Source organism: Neomonachus schauinslandi, chromosome 9, assembly GCF_002201575.2.
Source record: "Neomonachus schauinslandi chromosome 9, ASM220157v2, whole genome shotgun sequence".
Lineage (NCBI taxonomy): Eukaryota > Metazoa > Chordata > Mammalia > Carnivora > Phocidae > Neomonachus > Neomonachus schauinslandi.
Genome location: NC_058411.1, coordinates 123,675,000 through 123,683,801, shown reverse-complemented (window position 1 = coordinate 123,683,801; position 8,802 = coordinate 123,675,000). Strand labels below are relative to the sequence as shown.

The window sequence follows — 8,802 nt, the reverse complement described above, 5'->3', positions numbered from 1 at the left end:
CTGAGCTGGTTCAATAGAAGGATCATCTCACTATCCCACACATGCTGTCCCTGTTACACCTTGCATCACATAAAACAGATTTCCTTTCCTCAAAAGCATTGTTCACACAAAGCATGTGTATATAAAGCAGATTATAACAAAGATCTGAATTACCAGGGAGAGTAGAGTCATCTCGAATCTCCAATCTTTTTCCTTAAAAAGTTCCTTGAACATATTTACCAGCTCAGTCTCCAGCCTTCTGCCAAATTACTTAGCCCTCTCTTCCCCTCTTTCTTCTTCTCTGTCCTCCACCCCCAAATCTCTGGCCCTTCCTCTGAAGAACTAAGCGCTGGGACTCCATTTGAATATCCAAAGGCTCTGCCAAACTGGAATTTCTCAAACCCTTCTCTCTCTTCCACCAGTGTATGTTAGGAGAAAGAAGCCATAGAGAGATTTTTTTCTTCGCTGATGTGAATTATTCTGCCTTCCTCAGAAAGCAGAGGTAGTTATGGTTAATTTGGGCTCTATATTTTCCCTTTTTCATTATTTTTAGATAGCACTAAGTTAAAACAACAGTCTAGATAAGAGTTTACATAATTATACTTAAGGCTAAAGTAGAAATCACTAAGACAGTAAGATGCTGAGAATATGCTTTATTCCACACGAAATTTAGTACTATTTTAAGCTTTTTAAGATTATGATTATAAAGAAAATAATATAATCTCACATTAAGATAAATATCTGCTATGAAAGACAAAAATAGGATGGGATGGAGGAAGAGGCTGAGATTCTCCAAGGTTGCCACCCACAAGCATCAGATAATTGCTTCACTCTGGCCATTGATTTCAGTAGCTCAAAAGCTAAATAAATACCAAAGTGAAACTTTTTTTTAAACCGTTGGCTGGCATGCTTATTTTAATTGTACAATTTTAATTACAATATTTAAAGCTAGTTACAGCTGTATAATTTAGTCATATTTATTATTTTAACATATTTGTATATATGTATATAAAAAACATTGTGTCATATAGGTAAAGCTGTTGAAATATTGCCAAAATGGTTCTTGGTATTTCAAAAACTAAGCACAAACTATATGGGAGAGGTTTAATAGATTGAACTACAAGAAAATATAAAACTCCTACTCATTGAAATGCACGCTTAGAGCTTTGGAAACATGGCGGAGCAAGAGCAAAGAAAAAAGATCCCTTTGGTTCCAGAAAATCTCCTGAAAACGAGGAAGGCTTATCAGGCCCTTAAAGCCACTCAAGCAAAGCAGGTACTTTTAGACAAGAAGGAGCAGAAGAACATAAAAGAGCGCAAATTTAAGCGACTGGAATGGTTCCCACGATTCTTGGCGGTAGCAACGTGACAGGGTGTGCCTCAGACATCTAGAAGTGAAACATCATGGCTTAGAAGTGCCAGATAAACATTCCTTGGCCTTTGTTGTTCACATCCAAAGGATTAATGAGTGCAGAGGACCCCTGCAAGGCTTCGCCTGAAGATTTTCAGTGGTGTCTTTGTCAGAGTGATCCCCCCAGACCATAAAAATGCTGCGTATATAAAAATGAACCTTATGTGACCTGGGGATTTCCAAATTTGAAGTCTGTCCGGGAACTCATCTGGAAACGTGGACAAGCCAAAGTCAAGAATAAAACCATCCTGGGGCATGTGGGTGGATCAGTGGATTAAGCTTCTGACTCTTGATCTCAGCTCTGGTCTTGATCTCAGGGTCCTGAGTTCAAGCCCCCTGTTGGGCTCCACGATGAGCATGGAGGTACTTACAAAAAAGAGGAAGAAGAATAAAGCCATCCCTTTGACTGACAACACAGTGATTGGGAAGCACCTGGGGAAGGGTGGTGTTATTTGCTCGGAAGACCTCATTCATGAAATTGCCTTTCCGGGGAAGAATTTCCAGACGATCTCTGAGTTCTTATGTCCTTTCCATTTTTCAGGGGCCCCTCCTGCTGCCAAGAATAGGGTGGGCTTCCTCAAGGAGGTGGGCTTACCTGTTTATTGAGGTGAATGCATCAATCAGCTCATTTGGCAGCTGAATTAAATCTAGGATATCTGAAAGCACAGTGCATTGGAAGTATGTGTTTTGTCTTTTGGAATTGTTATCAGTCCCTTCCGAGAAGATTATTTTCTACTCTATCTTCAGAAACTAGAGGGAGGGGTCAAGGAAAAGATGATGAGATTCCTGAGGCACTTATCACAGTCCAGTTCCAAGGAAAAGTTCCAGTCCTTTTTCTGTGTTGGCTGCCACTGCCACCTCTCAAGTCAGCAAAGGACTCGTGCCATGGAAGAGGGAGTCCTGCTGTGTCACATCTTCTATCCTGGGGTTTAATGTTGGTGAACGAATACCCAAGCATGAAGACAAGACAGCAGTGGACCAAGCTCAGGGACATATTTGAACCTGGGGGTTCCTGGGGCCTTATTTTGGAGGAACCTGAAATATAATTACAAAGAGGAGCACAAAAACAGTGGGGGGAAACACAAACTTAAAAAAAAAAAAAAGAAAAATCAGTGTAAACTAGGAGAAAGGCTTCACAACACATAAAAACCTCAGGGGACTAATTCAGACTATATGTATATCAATAAGAAAAAACTAACAAAATAGAAAAATTATAAGAGACAAATGGGCTATTCACAAAAGAGAAAACAGGAAAGGCTCAATTCTGCTAATAATCACGAAAATGCAAGTTAAAACCACAAGTGCTTACAGGAGCCAGGTAAGTGGGCACCTGGGTGGCTCAGTTGTTAAGCGTCTGCCTTCGGCTCAGGTCATGATCCCAGGACCCTGGGATCAAGTCCCACATCGGGCTCCCTGCTCAATGGGGAGCCTGCTTCTCCCTCTCCCACTCCCCCTGCTTGTGTTCCCTCTCTCGCTATCTCTCTCCCTCTGTTGAAAAATAAATAAAATCTTTAAAAAAAAAAAAAGCCAGGTAAGTAATGTTAGGGCATAAAGCAAGCCAAGTGTTTTCTTTCTTTCTTTTTTTTTTTTTTAAGATTTTATTTATTTATTTGAGAGAGAGAGCACAAACAGGGGGAAGGGGCAGAGGGAGAGGGAGAAGTAGACTCCCAGCTGAGCAGGGAACCCAATGTGGGACTCAGTCTCAGGACCCCAGGATCATGACCGGGCCAGAGGCAGATGCCTAACTGACTCAGCCACCCAGGCATCCCATAAGTGTTTCAAAATAAGAAGTGATGCTAACTGGCAATTTGGAGCATGCAGGTTTTAACTAAGAACAGCTTCTACCCAGCTCCAGTGGTTGACATGAGGGAGTGATTTTTGTTTGTTCAAAAGGTACCAGATTTTTATATGAAATTTCAAAATTTTAAAAAATACTATACAGACCAAACAAAGATGTTTGTGATGCAATACAGCCCTCAGGGCATGAATTTGCAAGCTTTAATCTAAAACCATATTGGAAGAAAATATGTTCTATTAGCAAGGCTCTAAACTTATTCCTAAAGACAGTGGGCCCCCAATGATCATGTTGCAAGGCTTTTGGTAATTTCCCTTTCCTACAAGGTTGTGGGTACCACAAGATCACTTTGATGACTGTTTGGTATCCAACAACAAGCATCCCTTGTTAATTCTATTAGTATTTCTTCACTGGGTAATTTGTCTCATTAACAGTTCATCACAACTATGCTATTTTTTACATTGACCATTTTTACATGTTTTTCTTACCAGCACTGTGTTGTAATACAACCCTAATTCTCAGAGTAGATCAGTGGTTCAGAGCCGTTCATGAAAGCTTAAAAGCAGTATTCAAAAAGAAAAAAATATGTACCTTAAAAAATGTAAGAATGGATGAAGAAGATGTGGTAGAGATATACAATGGAATATTACTCAGCCATAAAAAAGAATGAAATTTTTCTATTTGTAACGTGAGTGGAGCTAGAGAGTATTATGCTAAGTGAAATAAGTCAGTCAGAGAAATACAAATACCGTATGATCTCATTTATATGTGGAATTTAAGAAACAGAACAAATGAGCATGGGGGAGAGAGAGTCAAACCAAGAAACAGACTCTTACTTAACTGTAGAGAATAAACTGATGGTTATCAGAGGGCTGGTGGGGTGGGGGTTGGGTTAAATAGGTGATGGGGATTAAGGAGGGCACTGGTTGTGATGAGCACCAGGTGTTGTATGGAAGTGTTGAATTACTAAATTATATACCTGAAACCAATATTACACTGTATCTTACCTAACAAGAATTTAAATAAAAACTTAGTGCCATCAATCAATCAATAAATAGGAAGTACAAAGATGAATTTCTGAAAATTGGTATTTTTTTTGGACTGGCGGTCTATTCCTCCAATAATCGGCATTTATGAAAATTTGACAAATAATGACATGATCCATCAATGTTTTTATCTAATTTTCAAGGCAAGCATAGTGAGCTACTTTCTGGTAAAACAATGGAATTTTTACAAAACCAATAATGCTGTTCAGCACAAACTTGATGAATTGTGTCTCTAAAGAAAAGTCATACTAATGATCATCACTGCAGTCTTTAAAACCAGGTATAGGTCACTGTATTTCCAAGAGACAAAAATAGCCTCGGGGCACCTGGGTGGCTCAGTCACCAACCGAGCGTCCAACTCTTGATTGCGGCTCAGGTCATGACCTCAGGGTCGTAGGATTGAGCCCTGTATCAGGCTCTCAGCACAGAGTCTGTTTGTCCCTCTCCCTCTGTTCTTCCCCCTGCTCATGCTCTCTCTCTCAAATAAATAAATAAATAAATAAATATTTTTTAAAAAGTAGCCTCGGGCGCCTGGGTGGCTCAGTTGGTTGAGCAACTGCCTTCGGCTCAGGTCATGATCCTGGAGTCCCGGGATCGAGTCCCACATCGGGCTCCCTGCTCAGCAGGGAGTCTGCTTCTCCCTCTGACCCTCCCCCCTCTCATGTGCTCTCTCTCTCTCTCTCATTCTCTCTCTCAAATAAATAAAAATAAAATAAAATAAAATAAAATAAATAAAAAGTAGCCTCAAAGTTAAAGGCAAATACTATGTTCAGATAGAATACAAAACAAATACGGGAAATCCATTATCAGATGACTTTGCTGTTGGACATTATGTAATATCAATATTATACAGTATGGGAGAGCAGCTCTTATTGTGTGTGCTGGTTATTGTATATATAAAAGAACCATGGTGATGGAGGTCAAAAGCCTAGGAGAGCCAAACCTACATAGCCCAAAGCTGCTCAATCCCTGATTGGATTGAAGTAATCAGCCTTCCAGCTCTGCCTCAAGGAGGCAATGATGAACCACCCCCTGAGAAAAATAAATATCAACTTCCTCAGTCACTATGGTTCATTTATATACAATATCCAGCATGTATTAAAAAATGTGAGACATAAAGAGAATGCAGAAAACATGACTGATAAATCAAGAGAAAAAAAGATAATAAGGAAAACTCACAAGTATTCTAGCTATTTGAGTTAGTACAAAGGAATTTTAACTACCATGAACATGTTAAAGAATATATAGGAAAATATGGATTAAATGAATGAAAATGAGTTTTTTCTGTTTTTATTGAGATGTAATTGACATATAACATTATATACATTTAAGGCATACAACATAATGATTTGATATACGTGTATATTATGAAATCATTACTATAAGTTTACTTAAACTTATTCAGCCTCATATTTTTCTTATGATGAGAACTTTCAAGATCTACTCTCTTAGCAACTTTCAAATATACAATACAGTGTTATTAAATATAGTCACCATGCCCTAGATTTACATACTCAGAATTTATTTATCTTTTAGCTGGAAGTTTGTACCTTTTGCTCACCTTCACCCATTCTCCCACCCCTTAAGGAAGTAGTAGGAGAAAATGTAGTGAATCTCTCTACTATATTGAAGAAAGTTCTTTCTTTACATAACATTAATGTTAAAGTTCATAAAGAAAAAGACATCTTTGACTTGTCCAAAATTAAAAACTTATGATAGATAACAAATACCAAATGATTTCACTCTGTGGAATTTAAGAAACAGAAAGGAATGAACATAGAGGAAGGGAAGGAAAAATAAGATAAAGACAGAGAGGGAGGCAAACAATAAGAGACTCTTAAATATAAGGAACAAATTGAGGGTTGCTGGAGGTGAGGTGGGGGGGTGGGGTAATTGTGTGATGGGGATTAAGGAAGGTACTTGATGTAATGAGCACTGGGTGTTATATGCAACTGATGAATCACTAGATTCTACCCCTGAAACGAATACTACACTGTATGTGAGCTAATTTGAATTTAAATAAAATCTTGAAAGAAAAAAAGAACTTATGATAGAAAAGATAGTACCAAAACCAGCAAAGGACAAGGAGGAACCTCCATACTGTTTTCCATAGTGGCTAAATCAATTTATGATCTTACCAACAGTTCATAAGGGTTCCCTTTTCTTCACAGCCTCACCAGCATTTACTATCTCTTGTCTTTTTGATAGTAGTCATTCTAACTGCTGTAAGGTGATATCTCATTGTGGTTTTGATTTGTATCTCCCTAATAATTAGTGATGTTAAGCACCTTTTCATGTACCTGTGGACCATTTGAATATCTTCTTTGGAAAAATGTCTATTCAGGTCCTTTGCCTATTTTTTTAATTGAATTACTTGCTTTTTGTGCTCGCTTTGGCAGCACATATACTAAAATTGGAATGAATTACTTGCTTTTGTGCTATTGAGTTGTAAGAGTTCCTTATATATTTTGGACATTAACCCTTTATCAGATATGTAGTTTGCAAGTATTTTCTGCCATTCCATAGGTTGCCTTTTCATTTTGTTAATTGTTTCATTTGCTGTGTAGATGCTTTTTATTTTGGTGTAGTCCCACTTGTTTGTTTTTGCTTTTGTTGCTTGTGCTTTAAGTGTCATAGCCCAAAAATCATTGCAAAGACCAATGTCAAAGAACATTTTCCCTATATTTTCCTCTAGGGGTTTTATGGTTTCAGGTCTTACATTTAAGTCTGTAATCCCTTTTCAGTTAATTTTTGTGAGTGATATAAGATAGTAGTCAAGTTTCCTTCTTTTGCATGTACATATCCAATTTCCCCAGCACCATTATTGAAGAGACTGTCTTTTTCTCCCATTGAGTATACTTAGTATACTTGTCAAATATTGGTTGACTGTATACATGAAGGTTTATTGGGGGGGGGGCTCTCAATTCTGCTCCACTGGCCTATATATCTATTTTTATGCCAATTATCTACTGTATTGAGTAATATAGTTCTGGAATACAGTTTAAAATCAAGGAGTATGATGCCTCCAGCTTTGTTCATCTTTCTCAGGATTACTTTGGCTATTCGGGGTTTTTGTCATTCCAAAAGAATTTGAGGATTGTCTTTTTTTATATCTGTAAAAAATGCCATTGGAATATTTATACGAGTTACATTGAATCTATAGGGGGCTTTGGGTAGTATGAACATTTTAACAGTATTATTAGTTCTTCCAATCCATGAACATGGGATATCTTTCTGTTTAAATCCTCTTCAATTTCTTTCATCAAAGTCTTGTAGTTTTCAATAAACAGATTTTACCTACTTAGTTTATTCCTAAGTATTTTATTGTTTTTGATGTTATTGTAAGTAGAACTGTTTATTTCTTTTTCAGATATTTCACTGTAAGTGTACAGAGATGCTACTGATTTCTGTATGTTGATTTTGTATTCTGCAACTTTACTGAATTTGTTGATTAGTTCTAACTGTTTTGTGGGTTTTTTTGGTGGAGTCTCTAGGATATTCTATATCTTAAAATCATGTCATCTGCAAATGGAGACAATTTACTTCTTCCTTTCAAATTTGGATGCCTTTTATTTCTTTTTCTTACCTGACTACTCTGTCTAAGACTTCCAGTACTATGTTAAATAGGGGTGGTGAGAGTGGGCACCCTTGTCTTGTTCCTGCTCTTGGAGAAAAATCTTCCAACCTACAACATCAAGTATAATGTTAACTGTGTGCTTGTCATATGGCATTTATTATGTTGAGATATGTTCCCCCATATCCAGTTTGTTGTGTTTTTAGTCATGAATGAATGTTGAATTTTTTCAAATGTATTTTCTGCATCTATTGAAATGATCATATGATTTTGATCTTTTATTCTATTAATGTGATCTATCATATTTATTGATTTACATATGTTGAAGCATCTTTGCATCCCAGGGATAAATCCAACTTGATCATGGAATATGATTCTTTTAATGTGCTGCTGAGTTCAGTTTGCTAGAATTTTGTTAAGAATTTTTACACCTGGGCACCTGGGTGGCTCAGATAGTTAAGCGTCTGCCTTCGGCTCAGGTCATGATCCCAGGGTCCTGGGATTGAGCCCCACATCAGGCTCCTGGCTCAGCGGGGAGCCTGCTTCTCCCTCTCCCTCTGCCTCTCTCCCTGCTCATGCTCTCTCTCTCTCTCTTTCTGTATCTCTGTGTCTCAAATGAATATATAAAATCTTTTAAAAAAGAATTTTTACACCTATATTCATCAAGGATATTGGCCTATAGTTATCTTTTCTTATGTCTTTACCTGGATTCAGTATCAGGATAATACTGACCTTGTAAAATGAATTTGGAGTTTTCCCTCCTCTTCAGTTTTTTTAGAAGTGTTTGAGAAGGATCGTGTTAATTCTTCTTTAAATGTTTGGTAAAATTCACAGTGAAACCATCTGGTCTTGAGTTTTCCTTTGTTGAGAGGTGATGTTTGTTTTGTTTTGTTTTTTTAAACTTCTGATTCAATTTCCTTACTTGTTATTGGTCTGTTAAGATTTTTCATTTCTTCATGATTTAGTCTTGGTAAATTGTATGTTTCTGGGGATTTAT

At 37.4% G+C, this 8,802-nt stretch overlaps 1 pseudogene; it reads left to right on the top strand.

The window, feature by feature from the left end:
• Window positions 1–1,153: 1,153 nt before the first annotated feature.
• LOC110572251 lies at window positions 1,154–2,035 on the top strand (annotated as a pseudogene).
• The last annotated feature ends 6,767 nt before the right edge of the window (window positions 2,036–8,802 follow it).